Source organism: Stegodyphus dumicola, chromosome X2 (assembly GCF_044657685.1).
Source record: "Stegodyphus dumicola isolate Sdum_Otavi_A_Nest chromosome X2, ASM4465768v1".
Classification (NCBI taxonomy): domain Eukaryota; kingdom Metazoa; phylum Arthropoda; class Arachnida; order Araneae; family Eresidae; genus Stegodyphus; species Stegodyphus dumicola.
The window spans coordinates 71,294,210-71,312,242 of NC_140781.1; the positions used below are offsets into that span (position 1 = coordinate 71,294,210).

General features: G+C 30.9%; 1 protein-coding gene across 1 annotated transcript in view; it reads left to right on the top strand.

The window, feature by feature from the left end:
• The window catches only part of LOC118184496 (putative defense protein 3), a 45,737-nt gene continuing 27,704 nt past the window's right edge, over positions 1-18,033 (top strand). Inside the window, exon 1 of the mRNA XM_035354170.2 lies at positions 1-156. The gene's annotated coding sequence lies outside the window, so the exon portion shown is untranslated. The remainder of the gene's footprint in view (positions 157-18,033) is intronic.

The following is an 18,033-nucleotide window of genomic DNA, read 5'->3' on the forward strand; positions in this document are numbered from 1 at the left end:
GAAATGGGTCAGTTCGACAACAGTGACACCTACCAGTGGTTAGAGCTGGTACAACGACCTCACTAAGTAGTACAATCGGGTGTCCGACATATATAGCGAAGCGTGATACCCACTTCTAACTTCGCAACTTTGGCAGCAACCACATCATCCACATACGTAAGTGCCTTACCTTTTTTCGCTGTTCTTCTGCAAAGCTTTCTCTTACCACTGTCAATAGCAGTTTTGAGGTATTTTTCTTTATTCGCAATGTTTTTAGAGATATTTTGCAGAAGTAGAATTCACCGAAATTCCCGATTATAGTTCCAAATACAAGATTTTTTTCGTATCGCAAGACAAAATACAGTTATTTAAAGCGACGTAACAAACTTCAGTACAGTAAATAATTAAATCACGTATAATTATTTACGTAATGGAAGCAAATAATGTGCAGGATAATTTTATTGTTTAGCAGTGTATTTAATTAGTGTTTTCGGCAGAGTATTTGGTATGAATTATCATATCTGAAATTCATGATACACATTTTATATGTTATTATATACATGACGCGAATATCCCTTTCTGGATGTTCGTTTAAGTTTGATAATGTGCAGAAATACGTGTGCTTGCATTTTCGGTTTTGAAATTTCTTACCTTAAATGAGTTAGTACAATTGTATGAAAACCGGACTAAATCCTTCTTTCTAACTTGTTTACAATTATTTCAAAATCGCACTAAATCCTTCTTTCTAATTTGTTTAGATCGTTGCTAATATAGATAAAAAAATATGTTTGCATTACGGTTATATGTTATACTTTTAAAGAAGTAAAAAAGCCTAATAATTTGATTAAAAATTATATTACATTTTCCGGAGCTGTGCAGACTGGAAACGACTAACTCTTAAATAACTAGTTTATACACATACGTATACCTAAGTATTTAAGCGAAAATAAAGAAATAAAATGCCTTTCGCTTATAAACAATGACTTAAAATAATATCTGAAAATGTGTTTCATTTACCCTCGTAACTGTTAACCATCAGTGAAGTGTTTTATTTTTATGCCTTATTTACTTAACATATTATTCGATTCTGTTATGTTTCTTACTTACGTACAGTACATCTAAGACATTTTAGATGTCGAATGCAAGCTCTAATAATCAAGCAGGCGTTCGTTTAACTACAATAAATTCTGAGGCAAGAACCTTAAAGATGGTATAAACACATACAGAGCTATTTTATCTAGAAATACTTATTTATATCAGTTATTCTGGTATCGCTCAGTTTATAACCCCTGGAAAAACTGGTCAAAATTTACTTCTTACATTGCCATCAACCAAGTACTTTTCTAATCATTTATAATTTTCGTGGATCCATGCGAATACTCATTTAACGAATCCAGATGCTGTTTTAGACAGTCAAGTACTGAATTTTATTTGTACTTATTAATAATTATTTTCTGTTGCAAAATAAATTGTTCCAATAAATTTGTGTATAATCGTATAGCAAGCGTACAAGAACCTCAGGAATCTTCATGGAATACTGAAATCGAAATGCTATAGAAAAATAAGCCTATTAGTATATTTAGATATTAATGAATATTATAAGTTATTAAAACAAACGCATATAAATTTTGCAAAAAATGATAATGAATTTCGAAGCACTTTATTTTTAAACCTTCCAGTCTAATTGCTTTTAGTGAAAGCAATATTTAGAGGAACGTTTAGCTATGTAAATATAAGTGTCTACTTTAGTTAAGTTACCTTTTAACATTTTGCGAAAAATAATAGTTTTTGTAACGTGCAAGCACAGTTTTCAAGCTGAAACTCACGCAACAGTGCAACAACTGAGGACTGCTCATTATTGTTTGCCTGTGAGCGTTAAGCGCTTTCCAATTACGAGTAAATGATTCAGCAAATTCATTCATTTCCCTGATCTCCATAATGACTTGAGAGCGGAAATAATTTTATAGCATGCTATTTTGACAGTATTATACCAGAAAGCTTTTGCATATGAAACTGTGATATCATTTCTACCTTTGTGTGTCAGATTATTATAAAGGTTTCATAGTCAGACCATTTTTAGCTCTTTGAGTAAATATTTTGTCCACAGATTTTAATGCTTTGAAAACTGCGTTAAAAGACGAAGAAAACATTCACTTAGGTTAGACAAATATTCAAATTCAGCACACAATCAACAGTTTTATTTAATCTTCAGTAAACAAACAGTTCATGGAGTGAAACTGAAAGTATGAATTTTAATTACGCATGACCTCGCAACGTGAAGAAAAAGAAGCGTAACATTATCAAATGCTCTTTCAAATTAAAATATACACTGCACGTTTACAGCCATCAGGAATTTGTAATGTGAGTTTTCATCTCATTGGCAAAACGGCATTACACGTGCTTTGGGATTTAATTACTCTAATTAATTCGGTGCTGTTATCTGTAAAAATATTTGAAATGCGTATAACTTAAAATTAAGACACTTTTGTTTTGATGCACATTGTTTGTAAAACGCAATTTGCATGAATTTTCTAAAAAGGATGTTATTTTCTCATATTTGGTATTTTTTGTTTCCATTCTTCTGTTCCTCTTTTAAATATCTTGAGATAAATAAAATAAATTCGGAAAAGACGAAGGGAAAGACGAAGAATGTCAGTTCATGCCAATGGGAAATATATGGATTAACATTCAGTTCACTCCTTCTTCAGCATTTTTGAATGGAAAAAATAACTGTAAGATTAAAATTGGTTAATGGAGAGGAAACACTGAAAATCCAAAAAAACAAATGTAAGTTAATCTATCTATAAATGTTGTCTTTCATTTGATAATATTGGATAACTAGGATATGTTGGTAAATAAAAGGGCGTATTTTGCAGTACGCTATTAAGTGAATACTAAGTATATTCCAAAGAATTTAAGATTTTACAATTAATCACCTTAATTCTGCAGAAAAATGCACTGATATTTCCTTTTGTGCAAACAATAAAACCAGCTCGTGTTGTGACCTTCAACAATGAAGTGTATAAATATTTCTAAACTTGCTTACCTGCAGCAATGAATTACAACTACTGTACAAACACAACACCTTGTCTCTCGTTCTCGTCCATAACAACAGTACAAACTTTCTATCCCTCTAGATCAGTAAAGGAAATTCATATGGTTGAGTTAATTAGGTATGTTTCCTCAATAATTAATTTTAAGTAACGATCAATTCGTTTAGTCGTTTAATTAAACAATAATTATTTCAGTTATATGATGATGTAATAAAATGAACTTATACGTGAACTGAAATATTTTAACATTTTTACAAATAATAGACAACAGACTCTTTTGTAGTTTATTCCATTCGGAGCTTTAGCGTAACTTTTTTTTTCAAAAATTTATTTTCTCAAATGAATTTTCCATTTCTGGAAAAGGTACAGCTTAATACTTTTTCAAAAATAAATTTATTTTTTGTGAGAATTATTTTTAAAGTAACTTATTAAAATTTTTTCGTTTCTTTAAAAAGTAAATCTGTTAAATATTTATGCGGGGTTAAAATAGTGAGAGGACGCTCTCAGAGTAATGAAAAATTAACTTACTCAAATTACTTATTTTCAGGGAAGTGACTTCATCGCACATGAATTTCTACAATTGTTTTCGGAAAAGTATCAGACGTTTTAATATTTCGCGAGCTTTAACAGTTGTTGAATACATCCACATATTTAAAATTTCTTTTATTACATTTTAATCTTTATTATAATTGTTAGATTACATTAATATTCAAATAAGCTTTGTCCTTCTTTATGTCGGAACTTCCGCAAAAATATACTGCTAAGTAACCAATTTTCAAAATCTCATCTAGAAAAATTACCCTAAATTTTGCTGAAAATTGCCCCAAATTTGAATTTGAATCACATTAAATTTTGAATTCAATAAAAAAATTTCATTTTATTGAATTAAAATTAAAAATTAAAAATTTTAATTAAAATTAAAATTTTAGTTACCGTAAATTTTGCTTTAATACGAAAAAAACTTATTTCCCTAAAATACACAAAATTAGCCTCCGTTACAATAGCTATACAGTGCCAACAAATAAGTTGTGTGCAGAACGGTCCTCCTTTGAAATGTGCCACTTTATAAAGAAAATCTGATTATGTGGAGAACAATGCATAAAAGCATCGTTCAGTTAAATTACCGATTAATACCGATATAAAATAACGATATTTAATACGTTTACAGAATATGACTGACGTTTAAATGCAAATTTCCTTTAAAATGTATAATATAATTTATGGTACACTAGTTATTTGTATTATTGCTTCACTTCGGGTGTACATCCCCCTGACCTCCCGAAGTGTTATTATGAATCCTGTACCACGAGAAGTTTTGCGGAATTGTTATTGTGAATTCCTGACTACGATAATGTTGCGTGTTTTTCATACAGCGCCCCGGCGATAAATTCATTTCTCAACGTTTACTGCATAATTTCAAGCACAATTATGTGATTCATTAGTTGATAGATGCCAAGTATTGGTAAGTTTTCATAAATTAATTCTTGTAATAACAGTTTTTGTGGTCCTGCATAAATTAATTTTAGCGCATTTCTGCAGGACGTACCTCGAGTAAACAAAAAATGCCAGTCCTCAAAATTTTGTTACTATCATAATTTTCAAGTAACGTCTTCACATATACGTGCGAAAGAAACCCATTTAATAGTACTTACCAGAACTTTTAAAACATTTAAAAACTTGGCCATATGATCTCAAAGTCATATCACGAGTTTCAAGGTCGCTTTGTTTACAAACTATGTTTTTCAAGAAGGGATACATTTCTGTTGTTCCAGACCAGTTAGCACATCCGGAGCGTGAAGCATAGCAAGATAAAGCCTACGAGCAAAATATATTTACAAATGAATAATTTTGTCGATAAACTTCTTTAAAAAGGGAAGCATCCGGAAATATTTTAAATATTTTTTAGATAAATCTAAATTGTTTTTCTTCATATGTGACTACAGCTGAGCGTAGATTCCCTCACAGAATCCCGGTAGTAAAGGTACAGCCTTAGTAATTTTGTATATAAAAGTAATTTTCTTACAATATAAGACGTTTTATCACACAAACATGATGGTCTTCATATGCTACACGACTTTATATTAGGACTCACGATTTTTGAGGAAAATGCCTCTTCACACTCATAGAGTCTACTAGGCTTTTCAGAGCAGAAAACGTTAAAAAGTAGCTGTGTGTTAAAAAAGTAGCTTCGCAATGCGAACTCCAGGCTGCTAACCAGATAGGCTACCGACTGCACCACGAAGGCATACAGTAGAATACAGTGGTAATGCATACAGTGGTAATTTTCTACATGCTCTCCCCCCCCCGACTTAAAGGGCCAGTATGGGGCAAGGAAAATAAATAAACTGGAAAACCTAGGGGGGTAACGATTTATCGTTTACCATATTTTTAGACGGTGCCACTAGTCAGCATACTCTTCATACGTCTCTTTATACGCAGAAGACGTGGGTCTGAACAGTTGGACACCAGAGCACTGGGGCAACATACTCTTTATGGATGAGTCTCAATTTAACATTCAGAATGGTTCCCGAAGGACAATGAGCCACGGACATTCTATCGGGAGCCAAACATTGTCGACAAAGATCATTACACAGGAGGAGGCTTATTTGGGATACTAAGGAATTGCCGCACCGACCTCTGCGTGAATCCTGATGTTTTCGTCACAGCAGGCAGATTCGCGACGAAATTCTACACCTTTTTTTGCGTCTTTTTATTGCTGCAACGCGATGTTTACGGACGATAACGTCCGTCCGCATAGCGCTCGAGTGATGGGGAGTTATCCGGAGAATGAAACCATTCCACATCTGTTGTGGCCGACTAGATCCCCGAACCTGAATCCCATAGAGCATGTGTGGGATATGTTGGGACGAGGATAGCTGGTCGCATTGTGCTGCCAAGCAAACTCAATGCAGGAATCAGCACTACTGCTACATCAAGTGATCAACGGTACTATTGCTAGCTTGCCTCGACTTTTTTAAATATACTTTTCAGCGAGATCCGTAGTTAGTGTGATGTTTTCATTGTACATTCTTCTACCCATTTGTTTTTTGGCGTAATATATGCGTTTTTGTATCTGTTTGCTTTATTGTTTGCTATGTGGTCTAGTAACGTCACACCATCCTCTGGGATTAATTTCACGCATATCCATTAAATAGTTTTTGTTTTATTATGTACGAGTATTTTTCCTTTGTTGCTTTTTTTAGCAAGAGTGTATGAGAAGGCAATATATATTTACTTCCCGCTTTATGTTTTAAACGTTGCTGTAGGCTTAAGATGCATCACAAGAAAAATAATCTAAGTCCGTTATTTAATAAAAAAATCTGTAACTTCAAGCAAAAATCTCGAATTGAAACTGTCGAGAGAAAACGTAACGAGGAATCGTAATCCTAAAACACACTAAGTGACGGGTCCAAAAGAAGAAACAAACCTCGGGATTTTTTAATCAGTAAAATAAAAAAACAAGACGCCTGCGAAATGTAAGTTTGTTAAAATAATAATACTGGAATAAAATTTCAAATTTTTTTTCTGTTATATTAATTAAAGTGTTTATTTTTTAGGGAAGGAAATTAAACAAGAATTTTGCCCATCCATTCGATTACTTCCTGAAGTTTTTTTATTTTTTAGACCGTATAAAATGCATCTTCCTTCAAGTTTATTTAATGCACTGTTTCATTCATTTTGCATATAATGAGGGTCCGTTGCTATCTTTCAACAGCTATGTTTCGCACAATGACTGTTTCCTTCCTTATCATCTGCAATATTTACGCTCAGAATGCATTCACCTTGTAAAATTTGGTTACTTTTCGGTAATTTGTTAGATTTTTAATTTGATTTCATGGAAACTTTTGCTCCCTCTCCTATCAAATGTACGAAAATGAAGAATAAAGCAAAAATACTAAAGCAGCTGATTAAAATAGAATTGCAAATTTCTATAAATCTGAAGTACTTAAAATAGTTATAGTTAAGAAATTACTAAGAGTCGTAGAAGTATTTCAAGATATTATTTCTTATGAGTAATTAGAGAACATTAAATTGGAAAACCTGCTAAAATAATCAGAAACTTCTTAAGCTTACTTAGGTTTTGCAACGTAGAAATTAGAGAAAAAAGGAAAAACAATTATTATGGGTTATAGCAATTTGTTTTCCATTTACCTTCATTTCAGCCCTCATTTCAACATTCTGTAAATAAGACAGAATTTTTATCTGTGTAATTAATTCTGCTTACTAACATCTTATATCGAAATGTACTTTCTATTTTTTTAAATTCGTTACGTTTACGTTTATATGAGTGTAATAGACTGTTTTTAATATTTAATTTTCACACAATTAAATTTTATTCAAGTAAGTGAGAGTGAAACAGAGTAAAGGAATGCAAAACATTTTGCTGATCAAAACTGTTGCAAGTGACAAGAACAGTTGCATTTTTCAACCTTTTAATCATTGTATTTTTATGCCCCAAAGGTATGCATAAGATAAAATATTTCTCACTTTTTTTACTTCTGATACTAGAATGATGTAAGAATTTAGATTATACCTGTTGAATTAGGAACAAGAAGCAACAAGATGTTCATTTATCACGGGTAAGTGTAATATGATATAAAGATGCCAATGTTAAAAGCTAGAAAGCACCAAAAAAAGTATTTTCCAAAGTAAAGTTTTCTGCGTTATATTGCATACAACTACTCAAAACTGTATATTAGGCTTTAAGACTACAAACTATAACGATGTTTGAGATTGTAAAATGTTCTCATTTTACGTCTGTAAAGAGCCGAGTTACGATTAGCACCAATTTAATTCGCTTGTTTTAAACTTATGGCTACAACGAATATAAACGTAGTTCGTATAGCTGGGATAAATCTGGATAAAAATCGCTAAGATAAATCTGAAATAAATCAAAATGCATCCATAAAAAATAAAAGAAGGCTTGAAAAAGGTGAGAATAATAAAACTTTATAAGTTACAAAATAGAATTTAAAAGTTTAAAGTTATAAAGGCTGAAATGATGGGTACTCCTAGGAGGTATTTCGCAAAAGGAGCTTCCTTAAAATTTTTTATCAGTAAGTAATTGAAAGATAAATATACATTTTGCTTAAAGTTAATTCTTAAAAAAAGTTATATATATTTTCTATAAAAAACAGCTTAACGGCTTAACAGTATTTGAAGTTTTACTTTCGTATTACACATTTTTATGAATAACAATATTTCAGATTTAATAGGAGAAAATGCTCTTTATGAGTAGGAAAAGTGCTCTACTCGCTAACCACATTGCTCAAGATATGTTTTCGTTTTGTAAGCTTTTATATTAAATTGGTTTAGAAGCAGTGTAAACATTCTGAAGGTTTCCACATTAGCTGTTCGGTAGATTACCTGGGTACTTATTAATTCCAGTTCGTTATTTTACCATATTTTCAGTAGGATATGAGGAGCAGTTTATGATCAGGAAATTATCTAGAATCTCAATTAAATGAATGTTACTTTGTAAATACTATAAGCAGTAATGATTAAAAAGCATTTTGCCTTTTCTGGGATTCGAACCATGCATCTTCCACTTTTGGTTGCTCATTCTAAGCCCTTTCTTCACGAGAGTACGAATGGGGGACTATGATAATTCCTTACATTCTATTCCACTTAAAAAAGACTGTATAGAATCACGAAACACAATCAACCGAATCCAGGAGGTGGCGATTTATCACCTACTGTCTTACTGTAGAAACAGTTAAGTTTTTCGGATCCAGGAACGTAAGATAGAACACCACTGTAGTAACATTTAAGTTTTTTGGATCTGGCAACGTTAGAAAACCATCTATTTTCTTGCAGGAATTCGAACCATGGCTGTGTCTGTACTAACTGATTAAGCTAAAACTTACACTACGAAAGCACTCATGGGAACATTCGATAATTTCTCACAATGATTTCTAACGTTTCGATGTAAGGTTCTAGGAGGTTACAGCTCAAAGATTCATTGCATTGCTTTGTATTTAGTGCTTCATCCATAACTGCTATTGTTGTAAGCTTCCCGAGCTATGTAAACATTCTTTCATTCGAATTTCCTGTCATTTTTCACTTTTATGTGAGTATCTATCTTTTAAAAGGCAGTAAAATTCTAAATCACGATATATTTACTCATGGTTACATTAAAAAAATCTACTTTTCGATTTTGGCTGTATATTCCATATGCTTGTCAAGCTCGTTTAATATTTTTGAAACTCCCAAAAGTGTTACAGAAGTGTTATGATTCACATATTTTAGTTTGAATTAAACAACACTCTGACACGCATATACGAATGTAGTAAAGTGGTGGCTATTTGTTTCTTTCAGTTTTCATCACTAAGTCAAGAAATTTAATATTATTGGTCGAAAAGTTCCGTTTATACGGAATCAAAATAAAAACTTGAATAATAGTAATTTTGTCTGTTAATATAACAAATATATTTACTTGAAAAATAAATAGAAGATATCATCACCAAAAATGCTAACGGGACCAGCTACAAATTTAATGATGAGTTCTATTTTCTTGGAAAACAACATTAATCGCCAAAACGAGCAATTTTTATTTTGTAGCTGCTCCTTAAGATTGTGTTCAAAAGTTTTACACTTGAATTTAGCCTGATAATACGCATAGAAAAATAAACCTTAAATCGATAATATATAATCTTAATTTTCAGATCTCTAAACTCTTATTTATTATGTATATATGAAACAACGATTACTTTTTATATGTATTTTAGTCATTTTAATATATTTTTACTCAAATGTCAATTTATTTTTAACTCTAAGCTCAATTTACCACTTCTGATTCGGATTCCATAAGCAGAAAAATCTTTTGTTTGTTGAAATGACATATAATTAATTGCTTGCGCACAATAAAAGTTTATGTAACTAACTGTATTCCATGAAAAGCGCCCTTTTCTTTCATGATTTCCATTAATTATCTGAAGACTGTACGAAATTATCGCTTTTGTTCACTTTTTTGCGCAGTTTCACATCCTGCAAGTTTTCAGTAACCAGTAATTGTTTGTCCTTTCTGAAAACTTTACACTGATCTTATGTCTTCACACAAGAAGTTATTTGCAGCTGAAATCCAAGTCAAGCAAAGTATCTGGAAACAGCTTATGTTTATTGATTGATTATAGTGAAATCTTACTCTGAAAGCAAAAGTTTAGTAGAAACCTTCAAATTTCTACTTACAGCTTGTTTGAAGACTCAATTGCAGTAAAACTTCTAACTGAGTAAGTGGGATTTCTATATGCATCTGTATGTAGAAGTGTTGATTTCATGAGAATTTTCAGTAAAAGCATTTCACGTTATTATGTAGAAAATGAAGAGAACCATATCATGTATCTCTTATCACAGCCTAAAGTATTCACTTTGAAATATAAAATTTTTATGCGATTTTTTTAACTTAAAAAAATAGCAATATTTAAAAAATTGAAATATCTCCCTCTTTAATTCTTATGAAATTTCTGATTTGTTCATTGATAGAATCTTATTTCTGTCTCTATTTATTACCGTAATTCTATTTGTTTCCAAATACTTTTACATTTGAAGCTCAATAAAGATGGAACTCAAAGTTTGTACATCTTTTCCTTTGTGCTCTTTATGGACCTTTCTCGAAGAACTACTATTACATGGCCTGCGTAATGCAGACGATACAAAATATGATCAATCTTCAGTGCAGTTTCCTAGCAAGTATTGCATTTTTTATAGTGCATACATTGTCCTAAATTGTAAAATTCGTATTTTCTGCATTTTCTGAATATAACATATTTTTATTTAGATTCATTGTTTACTTATAAATTTTGGACTCATTTATATTAATACCAGTTTTATTAATATTAACTGCTATTTTCTGTCTTTACAGAACGCAAAGTAGACGATTTATTATTTAAGGAGAAAAATTGTGTTCAGTGCAAGCATTTTTTTAAAAACATACAGTGCAATATATTGAACACATATATGCGATAGATCTGATAATGCATTTCACAACTTTTCAGTCATACTGCCGTCAGTTATTTACAAAAAGGCTCTAAATCCTTCAAAAATGTCCTTTCCATATTTCGTTATAGTTATGTTTTTTTTTATTGTTCACTGTCCTTCCAGAAGCTGATTTAAAACCCCTGAACACTCGTACTTCGACTTGTGCTCGAGCTCAGATGAACGGTCTGGCTGCATGGTTGGCTTTCGTGGTTTTCCTATGTGTAATTTGAATTTGAGCCCATGTCCCTTAAACCGTCCTCCTCGAAAACCTATCAACTTTCTTAGGCAGACAGCACTCGTGTGCTTTACCATATTCAGATAATCTAACCTACCCTTGTCGCTTATGAAAGTCTTGCAATTTTCATTACTTCTATTTGTTCATCTTTACCAAAGCAGAAATCATCTTCATCTCCATTAAAGACATTATCAGAGAAAATTCTTTCAGTGTCTGATTATTCAGTTCCACACTTTCGTCTCTTAAGCCTTCATCACTCTTAGCAATTTAGCTCTGTTTCTCCCCATTTCTTCGTCTCGTAGTCAATGTTTGTCTAATAGATGGCTAAGAAAATCCTTTTACTCCCTTTTTAAAGATTTTTCGAAGTCTAGACATCGTTTAAAATTAAATTTTAATAATACTAAAGCAAAACCAAAACAAGCACTCAAGGATAATTAAAAGTACAATACAATAAATGGTTGCCATTCTAAGTACCTTGATTGAAAATGATTGAAAGAACAGAGATAATTGATTGATCTATAGAAAATGTGGGCGAGGCTTGAATGAAGGTACACATGTAGTGGCCACCAATGTTTTCCGTGTTTTAAAATTTAGGTTAGACAGGAAAACTTACTATTTTATTCTTTTTATATCAGTGCCCTTTATGAAAATTCAAGTTTTTAATTTCTTTCAGTTGGCATATTACCATGAAATAAAGATCATTAAAGTCCATTTGAATTATCAAATTAGCTCTCCAGTATGGAAATTATTCCATTTGAAGATTAAAGAATATTTCTCCGACTGAGTTTCGTTTGCTACCCTAATATTAATCGTAAAACAAAGAAATGCTTTGTTCTTATTTTCTGTCAGTCAGTTGTACTGAGCAAGAGGATCACAATAAGAGTTATGATTATTAATTTTTCAATCTTGTACGATTTGACCGTTTTGATTTTCAAATGCAAGTGAAAAATCCTTGTTTTAATGAATGGACTATTGTTGAGCTTCATTAATTGGGGATCAAAGGATTCGCTATTAAACAACAGAAACAATGGTTGGAAAGTTATGTCTTGTCGTACATCATTTCCTTTGGTGCCAATGTGCTTCCTGAAAGTGGGTCTCGGAGGAAATTGCAACATATGGCTTCGATACATCGCCTCATGTCCTTCGGGCCGTACGTGAATTTGATATCCGAATTGCTTTATCTTCCGCTTTCTATATTAAGGGCTGAGTTGCTAAACATTTATAACTTAATTGCAGGGTAGAAAGATTTCGATTAAGTTCCAGAACGCTTCTGTGATATATTAATATGCAACACACTTTATTTCAAGCTAATTATGTTTGTAAACACAGGAAAATATTTTTTTCAGTCCTTAATTCCTTTCCGATTCAGTCACATTTGTCTTCGAACTGAATCAAATTATCATGATATTATAATCACATTTTCCCTAAAGTTTAATGAATTGAAATCATTTATCGATAATTGTTGAAAGAATCCAAATAAGATCCTAATCGTTGCATATAATACATACATAAGGAAGGTATTCTAACTCTCTGTTAGCATCTCAATTTCAAACGACATTTGAAAAAATAATATGATCGATATGAGTAGAATTCAAGTAGGGACCTCAGAAACAAAAATATTTTTTAATCAACAAAAGTAAAATAAATGGAAGTCAAAAAATAATAATTTTTTAGTTGATATGTTCCTAAAATTAATATCAAATCTAATGTGATAATTGTATGACTCTTAATGTAATGTTTCGGTTGGGGAGATTTAAAACAAGTGACATCATAAGTTAGATTAGCATTAATTTCTAAACGGCGTGTAAAGAGATACGTATAGCATGGTTTATTTAAGTAATGATTTATTAGGAAATGTAAAAATAAAAGGAGTTAAAAAGTATATAACATACACTGAAAAACTAGTTATATTTTGCATCTCTAACAAAAATCTATAGTACATGCAAAAAACATTAAGAGGTCATCTTAAAATATAACTAACATTTTTACCTTATGCAATCCGTTTATAAGTGCTAATAAATAAATGCTAGATGTAAACAATATCGGCTAAAGATAAAATTTATTAACTTTATTTTTACTAATAAAACATCCTCACTCCCAAGAGGTTAATTGAAATCTCACTTAAGAAAACTTCTTTCTGTTCTGTCATAGATATTTGCTCATTCCTAAGTAATATTCTTCCCATCACAAAAGAGAAAGTTATCTGCTTAGCCTCTGTGTAATCCACTGTTGTGTAATTAACGCCAAAAAGTATCTTCTTTTATACAAAGATACTCTAAAATACGTGCCAGGTACGATATCCAAAAATAAGACGTGAAAGGCTGGAAAAATCTGAAAATTTAACCAGTTAATGAAATATAAAACTTACGATTAAACACTATGCAGATAATTTATGTGTTACAGTTTGAAATTTTCAAGCCTTTAGTGATTTTTAGATAATAGTATACAAGAAATACTGTTCCGAGTAGAAATAAGTAAATTGAGGTATCAAATAATTTAGAATAGTATTCTCAAACTAAACCTGCATGCTTGACAAATAAACAATCTCAAAACTGATGGTAGACTGCTTTGAATGAACCAAAATGAAAAGGTTTTCGTTTTTTAACAAAACAATTTTTTTAAACTAAATTTCAAGTTTTGTTTATCAAATATTCATTAAAAACATATATAAACAGTAATAATATTAACGCAAATGAAAAAAAACATCTAATTTATATTAATTCCAATTCATTTTCTGTCTGAAATCTAAAGGCCGGTATCTGCAATTGGTTACATTTTGAAATTTATACGTATTACGAGCTAAATATTAAACATTTCAAACTCATGTTTATTTCAAATATTTCTGATATGTTGAATTAACCACTAAATAATTTATTTAAACTAAAAATCATCAAATTATGAAAACTTTAAAAATGGGACAAAACTTTATAATAAATAATAGCTCCCCCTATTTTCTTTCTTTTATTCATTAAATTTATCTTGATGCATACAGATATAATATGTATATTCGGATGTAAATATTTATAAATTTCTTTACTTCTTACTGCAGCTTTCGTCTAAACCTCATCAGCTACACCTCTTTTGATAAAGTTTGCAACCTTGGGGAAAAAATGTTAGAAACTGTCTTCTTCACAAATTGTAGATGTTCTTCGGCCAGTGTGGCTGTTTTTTTTTAAACTTATTAATTTTCAACTACGAAAACAAAACTGTTCATATGTAAATGCGCTCCCAAAGAAATTATTATTATTACTGAAAAAATTCATAACTGGGGTTCTTTTTATTTTTTGACATGCCGGAATAAAGCTTAATCAAATTTGTGTTTTCAAATCCTTTGAATAAGATTTATATCACAGTATAAATCAATTAGCTCAGTTGGCAGATTTTCTGATACTTCACTCGCGCTCGTTTTTGTAATGAAAATAATATAAAATTGGTTATTTTGGTTTGGTTTATTTAATTACGGTAAAGCATTCGAGGGCTATCTATCTAAGGGAAGAGATGTTTTCATGGAGGACTTTCTAAGGGAAGTTGCTCGTAGGCATGTTACACTTGGGAAAAACCATGTATGGTCCATGCAGGCAAGCCCGTTCGCCGGTGTTCGAACTACCAAAGTATTCGCCGACATCATCGCTCGGCCACTGGTGGGCCAATGGAAAACTGTGCTCAAAATCATTAAAATTATAAGCTTTTTACTTAATTCTTTTCATTATAATGCAAATTAAATTACAGGAAATACATTCGTGGATCATGTAAAATTGCTTCGGGGGTTGCAAGCTGCCCGCGAGCACCCAGTTCTAGACCGCTGACTTAAGAGACTATATCTGCTTTCATAAGCTTTGTAATATGATTTGGCTCATTTTCATGTTCTAGCTTATTAGACGTAGCTGTTTTAGATAGCAGATATTTCTTCATTATTAATGCAGTTATTTTTTCATTCAAAAAAATCATTTTTGGTAATTATTCAAAATTCGGCTTTCACAGACTAACACACCAACCGTTAAACAGAATGTAAATATTGCCAGATGCCAAAACTTCTACAGTCTTAAATCTCAAGGATTTTAAGCCCGTTTAAGCTAAATTACAATTAAATATAGTTTAAAGCAGTTTTACTTGTCATCAGATAAAATCACAATTTTTATTCGAACTGTGAAATTTAAATAAAGTTTTGAGGCTATATCTTTTTTACTAAAACGTACGCTTTTTTAAACTGGAAATATTCAATTTTCCATATTTCCAGTCTTAATAAAATGTGTACGAATTCGGTAAACGTTTTTAAAACTTGTACAATAATTGCATTACTTCTGAATTCAAATTTTTACAATTAAAAATCGGAAATTATATTACGGACAAAAGCGCAATTATAGAAAGCATTTTTTACAGATCTAAAAATGTAATTACTGTGGTGGAATGGAATACTTATTTGATGAGCATGAATCTGTGTAAACGATTATGATCTTAGTTTATGAAGTGTATGCATATGAAGAAGTTTCAATAAAAACGTTCCGCACGTTTAGGATATAATCTTCAATAAGAATACCTACAATGAATTGAAAAAAGGTGAAATACCAAAATCAAATTTATTTCACAAAATTTTAAATCGTAATTGCATTTGGAGTGACATGTTTATGCAAAACCATTTACTAACTAAAGTCTAGGGTTAGCAAAGGTTAACGCGGAAGGTGGAAGAGCAAGTTGTGTTCTCTTTCGAGTTTAACATTAATAACCAAGGCAACAGCCTTCCGCGTTAACCTTTCGTTTCGGGAGACTGGACTATCTGTTAGATCATCATAACGTGTTCTGCATATAACTTGCCTTCATTCAGAGGAAGTTATCAGACTACTCGATTTTATACTAGGGAAAGTCAGTGTTATCTCATAAGTGAAATATTTTTTTTTATCAAGCCACATTAGCAGAAAGAGTGCTAACAGTAGAATATTTCAGATTTATACCTTTCACGATCTTAATTAAGTTCAGTAAATATACTATAAATGGTTCTCAACTAAATTCTAGGAGGATTTTTGTTATTTTCCTTAGTTGTTCAGCCTAGCATGATGCATGTTGACATATGAACATCTTTTTAGTGTATATTAAAAATGAAAATAATGTTATCTGTTATTCTCTGTCAATACCATTTTCAAAAGTATAAATCGTCTTTTGTTTGATTTAATCCACAGCTGCATGTTATATATTAGCTTTAGGTGTAAGTAGTTAAACTAGCTAAACGATCTGCTGTATCTGACTTGTTTTGAAAGTTAATCAAAAGCAAATCAATTCGCTAACTACATGTAAATAAAAAAAAATCGAAAACTAATCAACTTGCTATTTCTACAAAAATTATTAATTTAGTGAGTGTTGGAAATATTTCCAAAAAAAGATAAAGCTTGCAAGAAAAATCTCTACAGGCATTTTCTTAGTTTAAAAAATATTTCACATATTTGCTTTTAGCATATATATCAGTTACAAATGAAAGCTGTTTGCACTTTTTCTTTTAATTTTAGCCAGTCTACGCCGTGCCGTCTGCCTTTTATCTCTAAAACTTAATCATTTTAATCCCTTTTTCTCTGATGTTAGGTACTAAATTAAACACATTCAGGTTCTGCTATACTTAGCATTATCTATGTACATACGTATATATTATACTGTGCTATAAGCAGCAGTATAGAATTCAAACTGATGCAAAATAATTTCAATAACGTAGTGTTTACTTCATGAGATTTGTGTGTCGCTGAAAGCATGTTGATGTAGGTCGACTGTAAAATAACCAGCAGAAAATGAAGCAAGTGAGGAAATCTGGTAAACTGAAAGATACAAAGGTGAAAACCAGTAAATGAGAGATTAATAAGTTCCTTCACAAAACAAATTGTTGTTTTATCTAATCGAACGGAAAAAATAATATATAGCACAAAATCAACCGTTAACCAGTTATGTGTCTGATTGTACAGCTTGAAATGTTTGTAAAGCTTTATATTTGTTTCTACATAACTATGATTTCAGCAGCACATAAATCTCATAAAGCTAAATTATCTTATTCACATGATTCATATTCTTCTGAATGTCAGCTGGTAGATATATAGATATATATATATATATAATTTTTCATTTTTGAAATTATTATTGTTTAACTGTGTTCTAAGTGTCACTAGAAAAACTCCAAAGAGAGTGAATATGTGTCTGATATTGCTGGATCTTAATTAGTGTATTGTGAAATGATGTGTATTATGTGTTGTTCAAGGTTATATTAAAAGAAAGTGGATATTTTAAGAGTGTAATGCTCAGTTAATTGCCATAACACTAGGTTAAAAATTTCCAGGTGATTTCTTAAGTACACAGAAACCCTATTATTTTACCTAGATGTACACACATTTTCAATTTTGCCCTATTTGATATGCTAAAAGATAATTAAGATTTGTTTTAATGTTCCAGGATAAGGAACGCATTCTTATATATCTGAAAGCTGTTTATAGAGAATTTAATTTTATAAATTATCCAAAGTAAAAGTTTGATCAAAAGATAATTTTTAAATAGTTCACCCGATTATAAGAATATATCAAATTATGAGATGACACCCCAAGCAAGTAAAATTTTAAACAAAATCTAGAAACATGAGCAAACTGCAAGCACCAGTTGGAATTTTCATATTTTTGGCTTAATACTTTTCCTAATGCCTAGAGGTAACTAAATTTATTAGGAATGTAAAGACAGGTGTAATTATTCTATTCTCAGCAGAAAGCTAAGACTTTGCTATTATTGCTGATCAATAATAATAATAACAATAATCGGATTTTGAAG